Source organism: Rhopalosiphum maidis, chromosome 2 (assembly GCF_003676215.2).
Source record: "Rhopalosiphum maidis isolate BTI-1 chromosome 2, ASM367621v3, whole genome shotgun sequence".
In the NCBI taxonomy this organism is placed as follows: domain Eukaryota; kingdom Metazoa; phylum Arthropoda; class Insecta; order Hemiptera; family Aphididae; genus Rhopalosiphum; species Rhopalosiphum maidis.
Genome location: NC_040878.1, coordinates 18,706,733 through 18,732,089, shown reverse-complemented (window position 1 = coordinate 18,732,089; position 25,357 = coordinate 18,706,733). Strand labels below are relative to the sequence as shown.

The window sequence follows — 25,357 nt, the reverse complement described above, 5'->3', positions numbered from 1 at the left end:
AACTAATAACGATATTACGTTATTTAATCTTTAGTGAATAAACATTCTATACTAAAAAAATAATTTAATATCGTCTAGAACTTAGCTTTCATTAATATTCAATATTTTTGATTACAATTATTATAATAAACAAAAATAAATTTAATTTCAACCAATTAAACAGCTCACTACTATGTAATAATATTGTATAATAATAAACAGAAAACAAAAACACTAATAATAGTATTAACGATGTAAATCCAAAATTATGATTAGATTCATAATAAAAATTAATAGCAACTGGAAATTGTATTATAAAAACAATGAACGAGTTATATATGCTTTATTCTAAATTGATTGCATTATATTTAATAACGATACTATAAAGTCTGTTTAATTAAATTTTATTGTAAATATCAGAAAATCTGTCTTCATGTTAAGTTTAAAGCAATTATTACTCACAATCTGTAATTTAATCAAACGCCATAAATTGAAATAAATATACTTTATTTAATGATATGCATAATATTAATACTTTTTATGTAAAAAAACAATGAACTAACATTTAACTAACACAGAGTCTTATAAAACAAAAACTGAAAGCTGATATGCTATATAGTACATTTTGAGTTAAGGTAATCATCATTAAAAAGTCAATAGAATATATGTATTCAATTTTAATTCAATGATAAATCATTATACGTATACAAAAGACAATTCTGAGCAGAGACTAATTTAGCTTCTATTTCTGAACATATTAATTATAACTATACATATCTATTGAAGTTATTTATTTTACTATTAGTATTACGGAAGGTTAATTTTATCTTAGCTAAAAACATTGCATTAATATACTATTAATATTAATTTATTATAATAGTATATATTTATATCACACATTATTTTTGTTAAATAAAAATTTAATAACGCGTACCGTTCTACATGAATAAGTGCATGGTGAAAATAGTTCAAATTATTTCATACATTTTGAAAATGTCTTCGAGTATAGACCATATTGTAATAATAACTAAAAGTTTCAAGTTTCTACAGTTAATATTTTTTTAATAATAACATAAAATCGTTACTAGATGGTAAGCTGGATGATAAATGTATTATTAAAAAGATTTATGATATTTTTATTTTAAAACTGTTGAACTATTTACAGATATTTGAAATGATACCATTTTTACGCGTGTGTGATATACCGATTGCTTAATTTTCGATACTAAATAAGTATTAGACATTACATTATGTCGTCCAGAATACAATAAGCACTTTTTTTCTGCACAGCTGATGGAAATATAACTGTCTTTATTAGATGCATATTATACATAAACGTATCATTATAATTTTTCTAATACATCAAAAACTGAATCTGGTTAGTGAGTTTCTCCCGTGATATTTAATAAAAAAATTTAGGTAATCTATATACCGGTAACGCCTAAAATTTATTCGTTAAAGGTTACCGTCAGACACTAACAATCAATACAATAGTCCTAACAATATCTAACAAAACATAATTACTACTGCCGTTGTATAGTAGTATCGCTAAGAAACAGATAAGTAGCAAAAAATATGTGTTAACCATTTAGGATGACAATTTCAGCCTTAAACTAAATGCAGCCTTTACTTGTGCAAGTGACTGAAATAGTTCATTTCCCGACCTTGTCCAAAGTATCAATGTATTATAATTAAGTTTATTTTTTATAATCAATTTAAAATAATGAAAATTATAAAAAAAAATTGTATGCATATTTGAAGTGAAAGTGTTAATAAACTTAATTTAAATTACGAACATTTAGAAAATAATTTTTATTTAATTATTTAGTTAATTTTATATTAAATTTAAATTCAAGACATTGATTGTATTGAACTATTCAAAAAAGTGGTACACTTTGGATCTACTATAAAGGTAACGAATTACTTTTTTTCGTTTTAACACCCAATTTCGGAAAATTAGAACTGTCTACAAAAAAAAAAAAAAAAGATGGGTTAAAAGTATACTTTAGGACTTATAATTTATGAAGAACCTTATATTATGTATTTAAACTTGTACACAACACTCGAATAAGATGAAAAAAAAAATGTCTATAGCTTATAAACACTGTAAATTAAATATTCCAAATTTTTAATAGTATATATTATAATATAAATATAATATAAAATGAAAATATAAGTAAATTATTAAATCTCACTAGTTCCTAAAATGAATGCATATTATAACAATATCATAAGAATAGTTTGAGAATTATTATAGCATAATACGTTTAAATAGCTAATTTCTAATACATTTGAACATCAAACACTCATAAAAAAAATTGTGATTCTACGCTAAACATTTTTTACTTTTATAAGAACAAAGTTTAATGCACTTTGTATTAAATTTTGAAGTTTTATGATTTACAAACAAACATTTTATCAACATAAATCAAATAAATTAATTTGTCATCAAAACTATTTCCTCATATTTGTAATTATCTTTTGATGATTAGTTTAAGATGGTAATTGTTTATTTAATCAAACTTCTAAAAATCTATTTTATACAAAAAAAAAAAAACACTCAAAGTGAAATATTAAAGCATTTTTACTTAACCTAAAGTGCTAAAGTGGCTAGAAGTGATAACACTATAATAGTCACACAAACAAAATTCACACACCATTGTAACGTAAGTACATACGTTGCTCTACTTAGAAACAAAAATATTGTAAAAACGTTAAAATATTAATTTTTATCTATCATAATTTGACGTGTAAGTTTATGACAATAAGAAATATGCGTAAAACTCGCAAAACTATTGTCTGGCACTGTCTTTAAAATCTACAAAAATAATACATGAAAAACCTTTTAAGTTTTATTGATACATGTGTTATATATATATATATATATATATATATATATTATGCATTATATAAAATAATATTGTGTATTATATATTATGTATAATGCCCAGTACTTATCGTGATATAAAACATAATATATACAGTATATTCCCATTAAATATACACTTTATTAAAATAATTAAATGTCAAATTTTGCTATTATTAGTTAACTAAAAATGGGTAAATATCTCATGTTGCGGACATGATTGCTAATGAGTACATGTATAAATAGTTTTATAAAATAAAAATGTTATAAACATCAAGATAATTTTGTTCTATAAATCGCATGGGCTTTAAAGTTAGCTCATATCACTAAAACTGATGAAAAAATAGCTACTTATCTAAAAAAAAAAAATATTACACATTGGATAAAAAAAAATATATAGGAAATGGAAAGTTTTGCACTATTAAATTTGAAAGCAGTTAAGATTTTGATCTCGAAAAAATGTTTTTGACACACAAACGATCGAATAACTTAAAAGGTCATCCATCCTTATAGCCATCAAAGAATATGTGACCCAAGTCTAAAACTATAAATCGTTAGGATATTATTTTCTTAGAATAAACTTTTTCCCATTAAATAATATCTTAAAACATAAAAATCTCTAGGGTATCATGTTTACTCTTTACTTAAACAAAATATTTTATTTATTTGTTAATGTATAAATAATACTTAATATTCATCAATATTTCAATTTTTCGAGTAAAAACATGTTTATTGTACTATATAATTATTATAAAAATAAAAATAACTAAGCAATGATCTGAAATAAAAAAAATTTAAAATATATTATCTGAAATCATAAAGTATGTGTAACCTATCTCGTATTTGTACAATTTTTGAAAAATACAAAATTATACTTATGGTTGTATACGTAAATAATAATCAAAATATATACAGTTGGCTGTAATTTTTCCAAAAATACTCTTAAAAAAAGATTAAAAATAAGCCAAGCCCAAAAATCCTGCCACAAAAATGCACTTCTTTTAATATTTACAAACATTTTCCACTTCGTTCGCCTTCTTTCTTTGCTTATAATTCACTTTTATCTGCATTTTTCAGAGACATTACTATTAAATGTTTGGTGGCTGTTTTTTTTGTCATAATATTTTAAGTTTAAAAGTGTGATTCACAACTAGGGTATTTATATTCTTCTATAATATACATAATAAATATATAAATAACACATCAAGTCACCAAACTGACCAATACGAACTAGTTTTGGTTATTTTACTAAATTTATAATAATAATCTTATAACTAGCTTCTTAATACGCATGTTAAAGCAGTCTCGTTTTATTGCTCAAATGCTAACCTGTGTACTTACTATTTGCAGATTATCGGTAAAGTAAAATAAATTATATTTCGATTTTATTTCAAAATAATCTAATTGTTTAAGATACAACTTATCTAGTCTTATCAAACTTAGTATCAACATAATTTTGAAATCCACCTTTTGATATTTAAATTTGTCAATAACATACCGTATTAGATAAGTACAACGTATTACAATAATACGATCACATAAAATAAGCTTGTTTGAATTATTTAATTTTCTATTTTATACACTTCGAAAATTTTAAAAATTATAATCATGAGCGTTTTTTAATTAATTATTATTATTATTTCATTTAAACTATCAAAATTAAAAATATAGTAAATCTATTAAATTCAAATTATCTCTAAACGAATAGTAGCTAAGCACACATGATAGTAATGTCGTCATCGAACAGATTGGTATACACTTTAAATGTAAAATTAAAAAGAGGAACAAAATACATTAACATGTTCAGAAATTATGACTTTAGTATTTAATAGATGTCATTATAATATGGATTACAATAATAAAATATTAAATAATATTATTATTTAGTTATTATAAAACTAATCATTACCTATACAACTGTTCAAGTAAAATTTCAAAATTAAGACATAACTAGTTAATAAATCTAACGCCCCGATTACTCAAGACATATGATAAACATACAAACAGATGAAAACTATTTCAAACTACATTTTAACAAAATAAAAGTTTAATACAGGGCTCTATCGTATATTGTGCAAAGTCAAGAATGTACTGTAAACAATGTAAACCATGATTTTGACATTAATGTTAGGTATGAGGTATCGAAATAAAATAATATTAATACAATTATTATCAAATATTTTTTATTTTTATAAAGATAAATAACATAGTTTTAATCTTCGGCTTATAAACCAAGTTAAACAAATAACACCTAAGAGTGAAATTAAAATTATTTAGTGTTGTTAGTTACTATAGTACCTATTCAATAAGGTCATTAATATTTCCCCATAAAATATAAAGCAATAAAGAATCAATTACAACGTGCAATTATAAATTTAAAAAAAAAAAAAAATAATATTTTATTTTATGTATTTTTACGTAAGGTATGCATAGTCCAGTTGATTAATAGTAATTAAGGTGTTTTGTTAATATATTATTTTTAGATACATTAAACTTAATCTAACATTAATCCTTAATATTCATTTCTTGATATTTAATCAGCTTTAGACAGTTTAGTGCGATTTAATAGTTAATTATAAAGTAGCTTTAAAAAATTAAGTAAAATAATAAACTAGGTATTAAACTCCACCTAAATAACATATTAATCGTGTATAATTAGATATTTTTCTGTAATTCATAAGACGATCAATTGACTAAATTACTAGTTTTTTTCAGGTGTTTAAAATTTAAATTCGAGATTGAACCATTTAAATGACTCTAAGTGCTTTAATACAAATATTATTTACTTATTGTCATTGTGCCATTATAATTTACGTATATAATAAGGATATGGAATTATATATATAAATAGTTTTCAAATTGTATATCCATAGAAATTGCTCCAACTAAAAACATGACAGATGAGTTTAAATTATTTTGTATTCGTTTTTTTTTCTAATCTAGTATAGTATGGAAATCTGTGATTCATTTCAGTAAAATTTATATCAATAGATTTTTTGAGTACTATATGCTATTTTTTTTTATCAAGGAGTTCGATTACATGAAACGCTGCATACACGCGAATGTTCTACGAAAATTGAAATTTTTGTTTATCTTTGGTTATCGGTCTAGTTTTTATTTAAATAGCACTCATAATTTCGATTAAATATTATAATACTTAACACTAAATTACCAATTTTTTCTTATAAAAAACATACATAATTAGTTATCACATAGGAACTTTTTAACAAATTGTAATATTTTGTAATTTTAACAATAAACTATACATATTAATAATAATTTTGTTAATTGAATTCGATTAAACAAGTGAGATTTAAATACATAACAAACGTATTTTATAAAATATTTGGATGAAAATAAAAACAATATGTTCCATTTGTTCAAGTATATATATATATACTTGAACAAATCATGTCTACTATATATATCTCAAGCTAATATTGTGTGTAAGATTGTTGACAAATGTAATATATTACTGGCAAAATAATGTGTTATCATAATTCTTTGTTAAAAACAGTATGACCAGGTGTTTGTTGAAAAGTGCCTACATCCTTCAGTTACGGATACCTTTTAACATAATATGAATATTTCAAAATAATTGTATATAAACAGAGATGATACGCTTGAGGGGTTTTCAACACAAAACAATGTGTATACATAAGAAGATAAATAATTCACGATACAACTATTTTGCTAAAATGTGTGACAAGAGGACGTCATACCTGCATATGTTGTTTATTTTTTACTTATGCATAACATAGGTAGGTATCAACAATTTCCTTTTAACAGTTCCGATTTTGTGTTGTTGGTTTAAAAATTAGGGTAAATTATTAGCAAACTTAGAGGTAAGAATATTATTAGTGTTCTTTCGTTAGACTTATACGATATTTTAATTTATAAGCAAGTTTTAAGTATGTACAATATTCAAGCTTAAAAATACTCATAACTGACTTAAAAATTAAAATACCATTAAAAATAAACGATAGAACACAGAAAACGTTTTTACTTTTATATTAATGATTCAATTCACTCTAATATTAAAGTTAACCACACAAAATTGAAGCTGTTAACACACATTTTAATATTTTTACTGTAGGAAGACAGAGAATCATAAATTCGCATACAATATTCACCTATATCCCATTTAACAAATTCCAATTCATATTATACAAAATTACATTCATTTATTTATTGCATATTGCAATACCCCATACTATAATGAAATAGCTATTTTTGGTTTTCTGAATTTTATTTAATCTATAAAAGTTTTCACTATTATCCAAAACCGATAACTGACATCATACACAGCTTTCAATTTAACACTTTTATATAAAGTCGGTTTGCTTTTCAAAATAGATAATTTTGAAAAAAAAATTTAAATAAAAAAAAAAATTCACCAATTAGGTTGATTTAAATAATACAGTAAATTCACTATTGTCTATTATAGTATTACATTTTTTATTGAGATTATTATAATATTTTAATAATATAACATAAATTATTTAGAAATAATTTAATTTAAGTTATTATACATAGACTATATAATATAATAAGATATTTAATGTATAGTTATATTTTTCTTTCAGAAAATAACAAAATAAAATATGTTTAATACTCGTATTTTATACTCAACCATTTTCTATTAGGAATACAAGATTCTGGTATAATTAATGATTTAAAACATTTTTTTTTACTGCCATTGTCTTCTTAAAATGTGTGTATACTATTATATTTTTTATTTACTAAACTATTATGAAAACTTGTTAAATTTAATATCTTAAAATTTGATCAGTTGTTGATATAAATTTAATAGTTAATAATAAAAAATGATACAATTAACGAAACTATAACAATAAACATCTCCATCCTAATTTAACATTAATAAATTTTAATCATTATTGAAACATGAAAATGTATAGGTATATCCAACTAACGCGATCATTCATAAATCGTAATACGCATCTATCAATAATAATAATTATTATATTTATAAAACGTCAACCTACACCAGTGAATTACTTTCCAATACATTACAGTATTACACATTTAATTGTGCTTTATATAAAACAAAAACAAATATCATTGGTAACTATGAAGACATTAACGACCGTTTTTAATTAACACATTATCAATCTTTCATTAAAATCTTCTCGAAACAATTCAAAAAAATGTAGTTTCTCATAATGCAGAATATCAATGATATTATTTACCACTCTAGTTGTTAGATATATGACTTATTTATAATAATCATTCAGTATAGTTACTGTATTTCTAATATCTAAATGATAAATGACCACTTTCATAAAATTAAGGTTTTGAACAAATTTGGATTTCAATACAAATATATTTTTCATAGAACTTAATAGAAATAAAATTGTATATTAAATAAATATCTATGATATATTGATATTAGATTAAATAAATAAATAACAATGTAAACGTAATCCACCATACTTAAAGTATTAATTTTCATTGTGAAATTATATTTGATTTACTAATATATTGCTATATATTATATCCAAGAAATATATTATTAATATAAAATTAAATAAATAAACAAAATAATATACTAATTGAATTATCAATTAAAATATTTAAAATGCAATTATATCAATAGGAAAATGAAAAACGATAAAGTTGTCATTTACTTTATTCTGACGTTATCAGTAATATAAATTATACATACACAAGGTAAATAAAATTTTATAAAAAAATAATATACTATATATAAACACATATTCAGTTAAAACAAGTAATACAAAAGTTATATAATATGACCCTATTATATACATTGAAAGATGGTCCCAGATGGTATACTTTGGAATCGAGTTGGTAATTTATACCAATATGTACTTATATCTTTGTACTATAATGTACCTTGCATAACAAAGAGTAGTTGAAAATTTTTACTAAATTCTACTATTTAATAAGAAATATAATTTAACAATTTAAAACAATTTTAACTTACACTTTTTAATTTATATAAGAATATTAAAAATATTAATAAATACATATTTTTTGACTGAATAACTTAAATTTTCTATAGCAACTGAATATTTGAGGAACTAAAGTTCATTGTCAAATTTAATATCGGATAACAAAATAGAAAGACAAGGGTTATTTTGTTATCAATGCCCTAAAGACCTTTCAAGTTGATTGCGTCAATATAACCTTAAGTATAAATTGGGAACGAAATTAAGGTATTTGTAAAATAAATTTGTCTATCTAGGATCAAAACTTTATTTAGGTATTTGTTGTATAGACTAAATTTAGAAAACTTAAATATGATGTAAACATAAGATATTGCTTAAATATTTTTATATAAAGGACCTTATTATTTTAAACTTTCTACATTTTATATTAATAAATATAAAGTTCCAAAGTTAGGTCCATTTATATAAAAATATAAATCAACATTTTTTATCAGTTTCATCTATAATAATGTTTTTGGAACTAATATCCGATTATGATGGGCATAACATTTATAACATTTCATCAGCATTTTATCGATCGTTTAAATAATTTTTTATATATATGTCATAACATTTTCATAAAATAATATTGTCATAATACTTTAATAATTTAAAAAACATTTTGTATTGTTAAAACTTTGATTAGATTATGAATTTGCAATTTGCATTTAATAATACGAATACATGAACGATAAATGTATCTTTTACTTCTAAAAGAAAAAAATTAATATATTATATATATATATATATATACATAGACAGGCATGGAAGTACACGCGTAATGGCCCCGACTAGAATGACGAATGGTATCCAGACATTTATCATGTTTCATACAAATACACGCAGTTAGAAAAAAATTGCCTGACAAGGGTCACAATATTTTATTTTATTTCAATAAGGATATACACTTTTTAATATATAAATGGCAACTATTTTACTATGTCTCCTATAATACATTTTTGAGTTTTCTGTTTAGGAAATGGAAGTAAGACATTTAAAGGAGGCAAGATTTTCAAAAAGTATCAATAAATTAGATTTTTCTCAAATTATAATCATTATTTATAAAAAAAAAGAAGTATTCAATTTCAAAATTATTTTATGGATATTTTAAGTTATTTTAAATTTAATTATTGTACCTAGTATCTGAACTATATCTAATTTACTAACACATACTTTATACAATAAATATTTAAATAAACTTAATAAATTATATTCTAAAGATTTCTACGTAAATGTTATAAATAATATAGTAGCTTATAGAGAATTAATATTATAATTTTTAAAATATATTTTATTAAAATTGTTATTTTTACACAATTTCTCATTATATACTATGTATATTATAAACTAATATTATTAACACTAAACTTATAAAAAAAAAGATCTATGATAAAATAAAAAACGAAGAAAAACTGTTTAATATATCGGGTACTATTGAAATATTATTAATATTGTCTGAAAAAAAAAAACTACAATATTTATTGATGATGTTTGTATTTTTTTTTTGTCTGAAAACCTAAAGTATTAAATATCTAAATTAAAGCCACATATTATAATAATATTTATGATTTTATCCACATAAAAAATTGCGATGGGGAATAGATAATTATATAAAAATTGCTAGAAAGTTGTTCAAATAATAAACCTAATTAAACATTTTGAATTGAAGACTTTTAAAATTGTTTTATTTTTTGTGCTTTGTTATATGCCGGGTTTGTTTTAGTAAATTCCCTGAGGCCTACTGGCTACTATATAGCAAATATTAATTTATCCGCCTCCTATCTTAACATCAAAACTTACAGAACTATATGAATACTTAATGTAAACTACAAATTCAAATTTTAAAATATTTACATAAGTTACTTAAGTTGACTATATCAGATTTTTAAGCACCTAACTAAAAATATTTTCAATTATAATGCTTATACTTATAAATATGTAGGCTTTTGCATACAAATAGTTTTTCAAAATTAAAGTTAAATAATGATATGGATTTAACATATACACAGAGACACTATGTGAGTGTAATATTTTGATAGTGGATAAAAAAGTACAGGGTAAAATAACCAACAATTAAAATAAAAGATCCAAATTAAATTAACATTTAATATATTTGGTTTTGTGAAATGTACCATTTTTTTTCTTTGCCACTATGATAGTATATAAATGCGTATAAATGTAGATTTATTAAACCCTGAATTTATTCCTTGAACTGCTTGAAGCAGAATACTGGATTCTTCCTTGTATTACGCTACCATGTATTATTATTTCTTTTACAGCACATATTTTATAATTTTAAATAAAATACAAATTGTAAAAATTTTTTACTCTCAAAAAAAAAAAAATATATATATACATAACCTATATTACTTTATAACCTTAAATTACTACTAATAAAAAAAAAAAAATAAAAAATAATAAGTTAAACTACTTATTTGATACCGGCTATACAATGTAAGCAAACAATATGCTAGGTATCCTATATATTTTTTTAATTTACATTTCCTCGAATTCCATTAATAAGTATATTAATATTTATAATAATATTGTTTACTTTTCATATCATTTCAATAGGTTAGGTTAAATTTAAAAATTAAAAAAATTGGTATGTTTACGAATTAGTATATTATGCATATTGTATGCTATATAATTTTAATAATTTACTATTCGAAATAAAATATATGTATCAAAAGTCCATCTACATTATTTATTATAACTTTTACAATGCTTATTCATATGATGTTATTTTATTTACTATCATGTATATGTGTTTCTTATAATAATTAATTTTATAATGAATACCTACATAAAAGTGATAACCATTTAAAAACATTAATCAAATATTTTAAAATTATAATTAATTATTGATAATTTAATATACATTTATTTTCAAAATTAATCTTTTTTAAATCAACATTGTTATATTTTTTTAAACTTAATAAATAATATAAATTTATATTTATTAGTGAATAATTTTTCGAAAACAAATTACTATGAGGAAGACAGTACATTTAGTTTACCAATAGTCAATAATTATGTAAAATTATTAATTGTTCTATAACTTTTGTTATTAAACATACGGAATTAGATCAATGTCATACATTGTTTTTGAAAATACAAAAAAAAAAGTAAGCTTAAAATTAGGCAACATGCCAAACGTTCATTTGCACAATATTTCTGATGCCAAAAACTATGATTTTCAAAAAACACGTCATTCTACGTTGATGGGTAAACAATTAAAATAAATAATTAAATATCATAGTTGAAATAATTAACTTGACGATTTTAATAAAATGTAAGAAATGGTTATAACAAAAAATCGAATTAATTGTGATCAATATAATATATATGACATTAATACAGATTAACTAGTAACTAATATACTACAATGTAGGTATTACCATTTACCATGGATTAATGTAGTAAACGTATAAGGACTATTACAACTCTAAAATACAAATCAACTGATCACCATAATTCTGCATTTAACTACTCAGATTTTCATTGCATAATCCATAAGTCTAACTGCCAAATCTATACGGGTTCTGTCTGTCTAAAGTAGATATTTTAATCTAATGTTTTACTGTGGTATATCATTCGTCATTCTAAATTCTAAGGTTAAATTTGCAAGTGAAGAAACGCTCTTAAAAAAATAAGTGAGAATTCAAGTAGACTTTTTACATTACATGTATTGCATTATTTTGCGTATTCATGAAACTATTAATTATATGTTTAGTTGAGTAGGGTTTTTCTACTAATCTAGCAAAATTCTATGAAAAAAAAATTATAATAGGTAACATCTACGATAATAGATACGGTTATTTTTATTATAGTTTGCATAAATATATTGCATAAACGTCTATAATATAGACATTATATTATAATGTGTACATTTGAAAAAAAAATGTGAAAATAGAAAATGTAATATAGAATAGCGTGGGAATATTTAACAGAACACTATGCAGTCCAAATTCCATTGAAATAGTTTTATTTTATTTTTAAGTCATCAGCAAATATTTTTTTTTAAACTTGTATTTTATTAATTTTAAATAAAATAATGTTAATGTAAAGGAATTAATGTAATTCGATGAATTACTGGATGTCACATAAAAGTATTCTGATAAATGTTGGATATTTACCCATACAATATTTTGTCGGAAAAAGAATTTATTTTTCAACGTTGCAACTTTTTCATATATATTTATATATATTTTCAAATCACCATGTGTGACTCTTCTTTCTGTAATATTTGTATAAGCTTGACGTGCATGTCATATAATATATTGATACATTAAATCAATTAAGACAAATATTGTAAAATAATATTATGTGCAATAAATTGGAAATAGACAAATTATAGTTAATTGTTACGTAATTATTTGTGATAATACAAAATGTATAATAAATTCAACATATTATTTAATATTAAATAATTAAAGTTTATTTTATGTGCTTAACAAATTGAAAAATATATAATTAATTTTTAATTTTATAAACTATTACTTTTTTAAATAATAAGAACCATGGTTTTTTAAGATTATTATTAAATATGATATTAGTAAATTTCATTGCGTTTCTGTATACTGAGTGTAATCTACTTTTTTATGTTTATTGTATTTTATTGACCATTTCAAGTATTTTTTTAAATAATTATATAAATTATAATTTAAACGAAAATAAAAATGTATATTCCAACAATATATTTTACCATATTTGTATAATTGAAATTTGGAATATTATATTGTCTATTCCTAACATATGAAATATTTTGTAGCGTAAACTCTAAATGATGGTGCTGATTTAATGAGAAAAAAAATTATAGCGTGAGACAGAGGCACAATTTAATAAATATAGTGTAAGACGTTATATATTTTTATAAGCACACTGTTTGTTAAAAAAAGTATTTAATAGGAAACTAAACACAAAAATGTGTCGAGAATAGTAAAATGGCCAAGTGATGGATAGGAGGTCAAACAGGATATTCAATCAGATGCAGTTATGTCCTGACGTAGTTCTATATAATATTACCTTAGCTATTTTTCTTGCTTTATACAGCGTGTATAAACAAAATAGAAACGTGTAAAGTACGAAGAACAATAAAATATTTTGATTCGAGGTTTGCTATTGATGTAAGGTTACATTTTGTGGACAATAGCAGATGTTGATGTGAACAATTATTTCAAAAATATGAATAATTTGTTATTTTTGGTTTTTGTCTAATATTTTTTTCAAAATGGTTTAGAATTTTTATCAGATAAATATCCCGCTTCGGCTTTAATTAATCAAGAGTCGATTTTTAAGTAACTATATGTACGTACCCAATACGACTATACATCTATTGGCTCACACAATTTCAGTGTTAGTAGTGTTACCTAGCAGGAATAATTCAATAGCAACTCATTATTTAGACATAGATATTATACGAAACAATATTCTTCATTAATCTAGTTATACTAAAATAATATTTATATTATTATTATTATTATTATAATTTATATTAATAAATTATAAACAGTGTACATATAATATATATTAAAGAAGTGACACAATTTTTCGATAAAAAAAGTACCGTACTTTTTATTCTATTAATAGTTTTTAACAGAAGAAACACTAAAAACAAAAATCTATAACATATTTTGAAATAGATAGTATAAGTGTTAAATTACTCAGTGGTCATTAATATAGATGATTTCATATTGATTTTGAGAACGATGTTATGTGATATTATTATCTTTATCCATCGAACACGTAGTATAAGAAAATAATTCTACTGGACTTAAGTTCTGAAATAGTGAGTTTTAAATTAAAAATATGACTATTGAGAATTCATCGGCAATCGTCTAGTATTTATTTATTTATTTTCCTTTTTATTTACTATACATATGAAAAAAAATTATATTTAGAAATAAGTTCTTAAAGATTATATTTTATTATTTCTATATTTCTAGTTTAAACATTTTTTTTTTTTTATAAATAAATAACATTTTATGAAATATTTTGATTATTTAAATAATAAACTAACTTTTTCAAGAAAAATGTTTTCGAAGTCAAAATTCTCAAATGAAATATGGCTTTTTTTCATTAAAAATTAAAATCAATTTTTCAACGTGGACGGTAAATCAATGTAATACAACTCACTTACTGTCAACAAGTTTAAAATAATCTTTAATGAACCGATGAAAGAACTTTGTTTTATAGTGATTTTTATTAGAAAGGGATACAATTTTAATTTAAAATTTAAAAAAACTAAAAAAATTCACTATAATTTGAACACTTTATTTTTTATTATGCATACCTATTAAAATGTAAGATGAAACATTTAATTACATTGAATAAATAATGAAAAAGTTAATTTAATATTATTACAAATTTCTAATATTCATATTATACAAGAAGTATATACATACAGGATATATATACAGGATGATTCTTTTATTATTAAACGCTCATTATTACAAAAAGTGTTGACTTTTCAATTTTTTTTTTTAAATATTTAGTTTCATGCTTTTCCAAAACTATATAATATTAGTATTTTATTCACCCTTATATTTAATAGCGAAATCACTATCAACTTTTGATATTCAAATAACAATCTATATTTAAAATTTGATAATTTGGTTAGGCTATTTTTTTATGAATTTTAACGTTAACATTATTATTTTTCATTTAGTCGTTAATGAGTTATAGCTGCTCAAAGTTGGGTGTTATGAGGTATGAGATATTCGTCCTACAGATTATTATAGCTGTGAGGCATTGGTAGCAACAGATATAAAGTCCATCATTGCGTCCATAGCCGATAACGGGTTTATTATATGTGAATATATGAAACAAGAAGTATTATAAAAACCGAAAACCGCCAAATTTTAAAAGTTATATCTCGCTAAAAAAATTAACGAAAAATAATAATTTGAACATGAAATAATTCGAAAAAAACTGCGAATTATTTAATACGATAGTGTCATAGTGCGATAGTGGTATCATTGTATCAAACATGTGGCCCGCGTGCTCGTACGGCTGGCAAGCGGGTTTTTTCGAAACCAGAAAAAATATTAAAAATCAGGAAATTGATGAAATTAAAATGTTAAAACGTCAATATTTTCAGAAAAAAAATCTACAAAATGGGTATCTTCAATTTTTTTTTAAATAATTAAATAAAAAAAATATATTTTTTAACTTTTTTACCAAAACATAAAAATAAATTAAACATGAAATATTTGTAGTTCTTGTTCTTGTGAATCTTATTAAAAATCTAGAATTATGATATCTCCATTACTTCAGGAGATATCACAATGGGTAAATCCTCGCGTAACACTCTGTATACGGAGACTTATAAAATAAAAAAATATATATTGTGCAAGTTAAGATACAGGTAATTGATTGAATTGATTTTGATGTTATAAGAGTGAATAATTTCTGGTAATGTATTTTATTAATTATAATATAATTGTCATAAAAAATATATTTTTCAAAATCCAATTAAAAACTAAATGTTTAATAATAAGAAAGTAAAAGGATTTTTAAAAAGACTTAATCGGAATTTAAATATAATATGAGAGAAGAAAAATAAATACAACTTCAAACAATTCATACATTATTTTGATGCTGCGTATACATGTAATAGAATATAATAATAAATAAAGTAGATATGTCTAATATAATACTTCATTTGTAAAAAAAAAATGTATGTGTTGAATCTAAGGAAGTAACCATAACCATTGGTAAGTGCTACAATTTATTTGTATGACGTATTCTTTGAACGAAATATAAAGAGTATCTGAAATTAAATATTTAAAATACCTGATAATGATTTTTACTTTAGAAAATTTAAATTATAGTTGTAGTTATTAAAAGTGCATAAGTATGCACAATCTTTCTTGAAAATATTGTATTTATGTATTAAATTAATAAACAACATATAAAATACAAAAAATGTAAGCTTATAATATAATATCAGCTATATTATACAAATTGTTGAAAAAAACCATTTTAAAATGACTATTTTTCAATTCAGATTTTTAAGATAAACCTTCAATAATTACAGAAACCTGTATCATACTTTATAGTTTTTTATAATTATATTATCATATTATTTATAAAAAAAATACATTTTTAATTTTACAAAAAAAAAAATATTTTTGGTAAGAAAATGGAAATTACATATTTTATTTGAATTGAATAGAAAAGAAGAAATTGTTTCTTGAAATAAATAAAATTAGAAAATTAGCTTATTCAATATACATCTTTTAGTTATACATTTTATAAATATGTTTTATCATAATAGAGTATGAAGTGCATGTAAAATATATTATATTAAATGTATTATAGGTATATAATATAATATAACCATTACCATATATTTCAATTATACATTTGATGAACATAATTAAAATTTGTTAGACTCTATAAAGTCTAAATACGCATTTAGCCATACAAATAACAAATATGTATACATTTAAATTGTAATTTTTAAGATTTATAGGAAATAAACTTATAGATAAATTAAAAACTGAGTATAACGGAATAGCCATATATATACGTATTATTAATAACCTACTATCAAAAATCTCCGCTAAAAAGATCGTTTTTACAAATGTTGGAAAAACTTTTTCCAGCCAAATTAAACAGTAGGGTTAAATAAAAGTTAAAAACATTTATTAGTTTACGAATACAGATGGAGGATTTTTAAATTTTGAGTCAACCGATGAACGATTTGGTTTTACAATAATGTGTGTGTTTTTGTGTATATCTGACGTCACCTTTAGGATCAGAATAAATTATTAATAAATTTTATTTAGTCGATATTTTATGGGATCATAAGTAAAAATCTTAATACTTTATAAAATAACAGGAAATACAAAGGAAAGCAAAAATGTGTATAGAGAATAAGTATTAAAAATAATCAATTTTTTTTTTATTTTGGTTTAACTCAACAACAAAATTTTCTTATATACTTGACATTTTTACCAAATATATTTTATTTTAGTATTTTCTGTGTATTGTTAAATTTTTATAGTTGTGCTGTATAAAAATATTTGACACATTTTTTTCTATTATTATGTTGTTCATAGGTTTAGATATTTAACGCAGTTTCTAACAAGTAGGTTATATTTAACAAAAATTATATTAATTTAAATTCGTATTCGATTAAGTAAAATAAAGAATAATGATTTTAGTTATTTTTTAGTAATTTAATAATATTATTTATGGATACTTGAAACTTTCAACATACATTTAATTTTTATATGCAATGCCTTTTTACAAAAAATAATTCAACTTACTGTATTGCTAAATAGTAAAATTAATTACTTTAATAACTATAAATATAGGTATCATAAAATATACTTAGGAATACATATTATAATACGCTAACTTCTTAGCTAAGAATCTTTTTTTCATATGGAATGATTTATTATTGAATTTCATTTTAATATTTATGTATTACAGTGACTTATTCCTCGATGACTAAGTTCACTTGACTCTCCGTTTTTTTCAATACATACAATAATGGTAAATTATTTAAAATTTACAAAAAAATAGTGTTAATTCATATTGGGGAATAAACCAAGTTTGAACAGAGTGGAAGTTAAGTGAAATATCTGAAAAAAACCGGTTGTTTTTACAAGACGTAAATGTGTAATCTAAATTCAAAAATACTCCGGATATAGTGCGTACTGCAGTTAAAATGATAATATATGAAGTGGAAAATCATTTACAATTTAAGAATCTATTAACATATTTTATTCATTATATTACGTATATTTTGTATATTACCATACAGAGAGTCCACAATATTTGGTTAAATAATGTGGTAATGGCCGAGTTTCCTCATACGGGTAATTGAACAAATTAGATCGTGTGACATATTTTAGTCAACAATAACGTTTAATAACTTAATCATAAATATATTATAATATATTTCTATACATGCAAGATTATAAGATATAAGCTATTAACACTATATATTTTTTGCAAATATATCACTATAATTAAAAAATAAATAAATAATAATTATTATTCATAACTTCTAACCTTTACCTGAACCTTTACCTCGTAACATTGTCCACAAATATCAAAATAAATTAGACCTCGTACTAAATATTTTAATGAAACATTCAATCATTATTCTGATCAATATGTAAAGATATAACCTGTGTTTTGACTAATGGTAAAATACACAGTCATCAAACAATGTTTTGGGTATTCCGGTATTTGGGAATTGTGCCTTATTTAATCCTAAGCAACTTTTATTTGCTATCCTTAGTAAACTTTATTTTTATCCATGACGAATTCTCATTATGACATTTTTTTATAAGTGCTCACCTTACATAAATATAACAAAGAAAAAGTTTGACTAATTGTTTGGGTTCATACTCATATAGATAATTCTAATCAAGAAAATTAGGTGTCAATACAATAGGTTTTTAGTAAATGATGATCAACAATAATTTTATTGGAAAGAGAACTCATTGATTTCGATGAAACATCCTATTTTAAAAATATATATTGACATAACTGGCTGCTTTTAATACCCAATGTTTATATCATTTACATATCGACTTCGACGATTACTGTTTGTACTATGTACCAGTAATCTACTAGTACTGTAGATAGTAAGATACCAATGAGTTTTAAATATATGGAAAGAGTAAAAGCCATATATTAGTTTTAAACTGCATGTATATTCTATTTTATTTTTATAATTTATAAATAACATAAATCATAATGTTAAGTATTAATATAGTGATCCACTCTCTCACTCACGAAAATTATGTAAAGGTGAGGTAAGACGAGTACATAAAGTAAAATGGGAAACTATATTCCACCAATTCAGTTGTTATTGTACTTAATTAGTCATTGGAATACTTTATAGAAGCAAGTTAGATGCATTTTGATGAGCAATAAGTGACAACTGATAATATGATAAAATAGAAATGTTTTTCTATTATCCTCTCTTGAGTTATTTAGTAAAAATGTCTAAACTATTTAAAGATAAGAATAACAAATTAATTCTTAATGAGTTATCTAAGTAGAGGTTAGGTTATTAGAAGTTACTTTTGTAATTATTTTAGAAGTTATTTATTATTTTTATTTTTATTTAAACACACGTTTGTTTTATAATTATTTGTTATTTTGTATGTTAGAAAAATGTACTAATATAGAATCAGGTATTAGAAGAATGTGTCAGGAATCTATATTCTATTCTATTTTTCAACAAAATTAAAATTTAGAGTCATTAACTTATATTTAGTATTTAATATATAATATCTAAATTATGTTTTATTTAAAAATTCAACATAGTAGATACAAGAAATTATATATTAAGAGTTTCGTTTTACCCCCAGGTTCCTTTACAACACATCACTATTACATCCAAGCCAATAGTCAAATAAGTAGTCAAAAAATAAAACAGGTGGATACAGATCGTGATTTAATAAAAATTATTAGGTAATATCGTCATTCACTGAGTGACGATGGCATAAATCGGTAATTAATTAATTCTTACTATAAAAATGTTTATTTTAACCTTGTAACAATAATATTAACAAACATTATTGTCCAATAATAATTTTTATCATGGAATAATATTACTTAGTTAAAAATTATTAGTTAATTACTTAACTTATAATAAACTTTGTATATATTATAGATGATAATTGTTATGTATATTATAATAGTATAACCTGTATAATTATGATCTTTATCACGAATCATGATATATCGAATGTAAACAGATAACGCAATCCGAAGCGTAACGAAAAATATAGCAAAACCACACGACCGTAGTCAAAGCACAAAGGCTCTACATGCATGCACTTAACGCATAACATAAATAAAAATAAAAATAAAAATATTTACGTTTGTATTCAAGCAGTCGTTAAGTCGTTGCAGTGTACGTTCGTTAACCAGAAGGTGTCGAGAAAAAAAAAAGACCGTACGCAAACGAGACGTGAGAAAAGACTTACACAACACGTGGTACACACTCACAACACGCCGTCGGATGACTGAAGCTTATAAATAAACAATCCGAAGGCGGCACGATTTTTTGCAACTACGTTACCTACACAATATAATATAGTAAAATGAGTATTTTATATATCATTTTATCTCACTACTCGTTAACGACGACGAGAGTCTATTGAGTCCAATTTAGACAAGTGAAACTTTCGTGAGGGAGAAAACGACCAAAAATAAAAATACACCGGTAACAACGTGTTTTCAAAACATCGGTGGTAACGTAAGTGCACGAATACGACTCGGACGGAAGACACGATGCACGCGCGACGACCGGACGAGGCCAACTGAAACGTCTGAAACAACGCTGTCGCCGTCGCCCCGCGCCCGTCGGCTACCAACACTGATGCTGCCGCCGCCGCCGCCGCCACCGCCGCCTAAGGAGAACCTCCTCGCACCGCGCGCCGAGTGTCCGGTTCATCGGCTGCGGCGACGGCATGCCAACAACGCGGTGATCCCCACTACCCCATCACCGTTAACCGAATCAAGGATGGTCGGGGTTGTTCGTCGTCGTCGACGCAGTTGTTGTCGTAGAACCGATCGACAGGAGAATACCTCCTCAACGTTTGAGAGAAAAAAAACACTGAGCACCAACCGACATCGTTTCTAAAACTTGGGGAGAAATACACCGAAACAAAGAGGTGCGTCCCGAACGACGGTATTCAGGTTAGGCATGTCTGGAAAACTAGAATATTTTGTCTGCGCAAGATATTGTTTTCAAATATACGGGGTATTTCGTTAGAAATCTCATATATATTTTTAACTTATTTAATCAAATCCGGCTTACCGCGTAGGTAACAAAAAATCTTTTATTTCTGATATCAAGACTTTACGAAAGTAAAATTTAAAACTACACCAATAAATCAAACTAGATACTTCGGCACATCAAAAGTAATAGAACAGTTAATAATATTTCACATTTTGTTTAATACTATATGACATTATTATAACATGCATTATTATTAAGTATCAGGTATTATAATATAGTAAGTATATGTATATGTATATAAATTAAATACCTACCATTACCTGAAAAATAATAATTTAAAGAAATATGCTCCCAAGAACTGATGATTCATACATATTATTGTTTATTAAAATATTATTAATAATTAATTTATAAATAGACTGAGTATTAAAATATTAAATTGCTGTGGCTTTTATGAGTATTTAAAAAGTTTTTATTTTATATTAACAGTTATTATATACTATGCTATTAATTAAATACATATTATGAAAAGTGTATACTAACTGTTTATGTATGATACCTATTTTAATATTCTATACATTTATTTTTTATATAACACTGCAGGACTCGTAATGATACGAAAGGGATCGGATAATATTTATAGTTTCATTTGCATGTTTTTTTTTTTAAACGCTCCAATTTTAAACTGAAATAAATATACTACAAATCAATAACTATACATACTAGGGCCAAAATAATACTAAATAAAGACTTTATTATAATAGATATTGAAAGTTTAATTATTTTCTAGATTGGATATTTTTTTTTTATTTAAGCACATACATTATAATACTTCATATCCACAATACCTTTACTTTTTTGGCTTTTTCAATTTCAACATAATATTTTGAATCTACGTATGCAATAATTAATAAAATTTCCAACGAAGAAACAGATTACACATATTCCAGGACAAAATTAATTTTACTGAGAAAGCTTTTGTTGACAATTCTAAAATTAATTGTAAAAAATTGGTATAAATCATGGTAAATTTAAAGGGTAAGAAAGCTGGAAAATTTCAAAAGTGTTGATAGTATGTACGGGTGGTTATCTTTATGTTGTGTCTAAAGTTACATTTTGGAGCAGTAAAATATTTTTTATTTTATATTGATTTTTTATTTTTTTCCGATGGTAATTGGCAATTACAAATTAGTAACATTATACAATTAATATTATTATATACGTAATGTATAAGTTTATAACAACTACAAGAAACCTGTTGAGTAGTTTATGAGAAACATTTTAAAGAATTTAGTTTAAAAATTAAAACACAAAACGAGATATGTGTAATATTGAATACTCAGTATGATAAAATGAAAATATAACTTTTCAAATCAAGTCAGAAAAGGGCAAAAAGTATGAACATCATAATAGTGCAGAAAAAGTTTATAATTCAAAAATAATGGATGCATCAACTATTTCAATAAAATAATATACGTGTATTGACATTTGACATCTCCCAACACCGTCTTTAGGGTCATAAATTATATTTTATAAGCGACAACAATGCACGTATAATTTGATGAAACTTAAATTTTTTTAACTACATTTTGTTATATTTAAATTGAGCCTATGGTTAAAAGAGGAACTAATGAAATAGGTTTATACTCATTTACATTTTTAGGTAAAATTTGAGCTGAAAAAAATCGTGTAATTATGTATAGTGATTGTTGTGGAAGTCAGAACAAAAATAGCATAATCATGGATATGTATCTAAACTTTTTAAAGAAGTGTGAATCTATTTCAGTAATGGACTATAAATTCATGGTTCCTGGACATTCCAGAATATAGTGAGATTCGTATCATGCCATTATTGAAAAAGGTACTTGACTTCAATAAATCATCCTTGTGATTGGTCACAGTTAATACAGTAGACAAGGAAAGATAAGTTTAAGGTCAATTATATGAAGCAAAGCAACGTATTATATGATTTCCAATCTTTAAAAAACAAAGTAAACAATTACAAATAGAAATACTCAAATAGTTTGTAAAAAAAAAATTTGCATATTTGAATGATATGATTCCGTATATTACGTGGAATTTTATTGCATATAAATCCGGGTCCTGCTTAAAACTGTTAGTTTTTAAAATTTATTGTTTTCCTTTTTGTAATATATATATAATTAATTTTTTTTTAATAATATAAAAATGTTCATATATTTATCAAGCTGATTTAATGAAATGTATTTATAATTCATAAGCTTATTGATTTATTAAATTTAGGTAGTATAAAGTGTGTTATAGTTTTATTTCTTGGACATGTTTTATATAGATTTTTTTTTATTAAATGATGGTGTGTTATTAATTTTGAATTTTACATTTAAATTAAATTAATAAAAATAAATTCTTTCAATCATGGTTCTCAAAAAAATACATAATTATTAAAAAAAATAGTAAGTATGTCTTATTTCAAAAGGCATAAGTCCCATGAAAGCACATGCAGTAGGTCATAAGTCATTAGTGCTCACAAAAAATAAATAAAAATGAAATGTATCGAATAGAAAAATAGTAATAAATATACTAAACATGATTATGAGTACAAAATCTAAGAATATTAAAAAGACAAAAAGTGAGAAAGATTTAATTATGTGTTCCTGAAAAATAGAAATTTTAGATTTGAGCCCTTTCTCATAAAAAACACGCAAATTAGATAAAATCAGATAATTTATAAATAAATTTATTATTATTTTTTTTTTTCAATTCAAAAAGTATAAACCGCAAGGGTTAGAAACTTATCGCCATTAAGTAATATAATGTTATAATTATTGCAATGCACGAAGTTTCCACTTAAATTCTCTATATTATATATTATGTACTTACAATGATTTATCATTGAATTCAATTTAACAAATTTACTACAGTGATCTATTAAATTACATAGTATACTTAAAAATCTACTATATTATGTAGTTTTGGAAGTTTAAAATGTTTTATATTATGTAAGCAAGAAACATTAAATTTTTTAACATAAAAACATAAAATATTATACATTTATAGATTGATACTGACAAAGTGTCATCAATGAGTGGCTTCCTCATTCAAATTGTTCATGTTTTCTTTTTTTTTTCACATAGCTCATACTCGTATTGTGCCTACTGGTACAAATTGTGTGTAACTTATAACAAAAAAAAAATAGATTGAGTACCATAGTTAACTTATTACTATCATTTGGTATACAAGTATATAATGATATTTCAATGTAAGTGTTCTGTATTTCTATAGTATAATATTGTATCATTTAAACATTTTCATATTATGTTTTTTTTTTCAATATAAATATATTAAATTCTTTTGAAATATTACAGAAAACCATCACTAATGATACATTTTTGAAAAAAAAAAATAGTTTTATTAAAATAATTTATGAAATATTAAGTAATTTTATATTGCATGGAATTTATATATACCAACTTTATATATATATATCAGAACGTGTTCTTCATTTCATATACTTAAAACATAATTATGAAATTGTATAGCGTATTGGATATTGGCTGTAGAAAAAACAAAACGATTACTTACCAATAATTACAAATATTTATTAAAACATACTACAATATAAACTTAATGCACAACTTGAAAAAGAAGAATAAAAAAATAATCCAACATTCATAAACCTTGGAGTTCCGCTGTTATAATATTGATATATACTTAGATATGAAAAAAATTAATTTTATTCTACAAAAAATTGTAAAATAATAATTTGGGAAACTACCTAAGAACCGCAACCACCTGATCTCTCAATTGGCTTCAAAAACTCTTCCTGACAACCCCACACGA

At 23.2% G+C, this 25,357-nt stretch overlaps 1 protein-coding gene across 2 annotated transcripts in view; it reads right to left on the bottom strand.

Moving 5' to 3' along the window:
• Positions 1 to 21,105, bottom strand: part of LOC113554004 — a 195,750-nt gene extending 174,645 nt beyond the window's left edge. For both annotated transcript variants that reach the window (XM_026957630.1, XM_026957631.1), the window contains exon 1: positions 20,674 to 21,105. The gene's annotated coding sequence lies outside the window, so the exon portion shown is untranslated. The remainder of the gene's footprint in view (positions 1 to 20,673) is intronic.
• Between the last annotated feature and the right edge of the window lie 4,252 nt (positions 21,106 to 25,357).